The sequence below is a fragment of the Suncus etruscus genome, chromosome 20 (assembly GCF_024139225.1).
Source record: "Suncus etruscus isolate mSunEtr1 chromosome 20, mSunEtr1.pri.cur, whole genome shotgun sequence".
In the NCBI taxonomy this organism is placed as follows: Eukaryota; Metazoa; Chordata; class Mammalia; order Eulipotyphla; family Soricidae; genus Suncus; species Suncus etruscus.
In genome coordinates, this window is record NC_064867.1 from 15,710,856 (window position 1) to 15,712,840 (window position 1,985).

The window sequence follows — 1,985 nt, forward strand, 5'->3', positions numbered from 1 at the left end:
TGCCCTTTGGAAACTATTGAATACAATGTATGTTCATTTTATAGTATTTTAGGTAACTACAGCAGCAGCCATAAAAACAATCATAAAAAAGACATGTTGATATATATATTTAGCCTAGAGATGGTAAACTGTGAATTTATGGGCCGAGCTTTTCCCAAACCCCATTTTTAAGGTTTGTTTTTTGGGACCAGATCTGGCATAAATTTTTGTATCAGTCAGCAGACAAACAACTCCATGTAGTTATTAAAAGCAGGATTATCATCAAGGATTGTTGACCCTGTATGGGGGCGTCGCTTAAAAATCAAAAAGAGAGCAGAGTTCTTAACTCTTCTCTCAGCAGACTGAGAACAAAGGAATAAAGTTTGGGATTACTATAATTTAAGGATTGAAGAAAGGAGTTTGTGAATTTGAGACTCAAATCTTCGAGGAAATCTGGTTACTCATACCAGTAGGGTTGGAAAAACTGCAAGCAGAAATCACCTTAAATTATTGAAAGAAAACCATGCTGCCAGAGTGAAGAGCATGGTGATGAAAATGCTCACAAGAAGGTAAGATTTCCTGACAACTCTTCCTTGTCCTGCTTCCTAGTCAACTTCTAGTGTTTCCATTGGAGACGAATAGGAATCCCGCTGGAGATTGCTAACATGTAGCTCCCTGCTCTAGGGCTCAAATCACAAAACTCAGAGAGAGAGCAGAACAGTGTGCTCTTAAGCCAAGAACTGATATCCTGATGAGAACTCTGTCCAATTTTCAAAAATAGTTCATTTACTCTTTAGGAGAAGATCTTGTTATCTTGGTCCCACCATTCTGATGTTTCCATAAGATCTAGTTATATTTGAGTTTGAACATTCAGATAGTGTGTTCCAGGTTATAAATTATTCTGAAGAGGCTGTGTACATGCACCAAATTTTTCCTCAAAAAATAAAACCAAGAATCCATATGAATCCTACTTTTATCAGGTGTCACAGATCAACAATTCAAAAACTATGGGGTCAGAAAAATAGCACAGTGGTAGGCTGCTGGTGTGGCCCAGAAACAAATCAATCAATCAATCAAGTTTAAATAAAACAATTTTAAAACATACAAAGACTGGGGCTGGAGTAGTGGCACAAGTGGTAGGGTATCTGCCTTACACTAACTAACCTAAAACTGACTGCTGTTCTATCCCTGGCATCCCATATGGCCCCTCAAGCCAGGAACGATTTCTGAGCTCAGAGCCAGGAGTAACCCCTGAGCATCAACATGTGTGGCCCAAAAACTAAAAATAAGATTATTAGATTCCTATACTTAACCATTTAAACCCTTGTTATATGGCTGCTACTGAACTTGAAGAACTCACATATGTCATGTCACTGTTAATTTATTATCTTTATTATTCTCATTTCACCAGTGAAATGACAACTTCAAGAGTTTAAACATTCTAGTCAAGGGAATTCAGAGACCGTATTTGTTTGGATAATACTAAATCCTGAGATTTTTATTTTATATTTCATTGTAATAGTGGCCCAGGTAGAAACTGATAGGGAATATGTATAAATAAAAAAGATATAGAAGTACTGTGAATAGTCTCTCTGCTCTGATTTTGCATTAATCAGGGCAGGCTAAACATTTTTGATATGAACTTACATGTGCTCCTGAGCCTAGTATATTACCTACCTATATCTTGTCTTATAATTGCTTATAACTGTGATAAATTGATGAGGAAAATACAGAAGTTTTACTAATATAGTAAGGTTAATTTTAAGTTTTCTTTTAGTTTTATTTTATCAAAGTTTGGGAATTAGTATAATTGTAAGTCAACTCAAACTTACATTTTCTGTTAAACCTTATAGTGTGAGAACACTAATAATTGTAGAGAAAGAAAACCAAGCTCCAGAGTTGTCAAAATATGTCACAAAATGCCCCTAAAACACAGTTGGGGATGCAGGTCAGTGGAAGACCACAAGTCTTACATCTAAGAGTGGCTTTAGATTTGATCCATGTTA

At 35.9% G+C, this 1,985-nt stretch overlaps 1 non-coding gene across 1 annotated transcript; it reads left to right on the forward strand.

Annotated features, from left to right (window-relative positions):
* Window positions 1-1,556: 1,556 nt before the first annotated feature.
* On the forward strand, window positions 1,557-1,686 carry LOC125998422 (small nucleolar RNA SNORA72). The gene has a single exon (XR_007491992.1). It is a non-coding gene; the product is annotated as a small nucleolar RNA SNORA72 (small nucleolar RNA).
* Window positions 1,687-1,985: the final 299 nt, after the last annotated feature.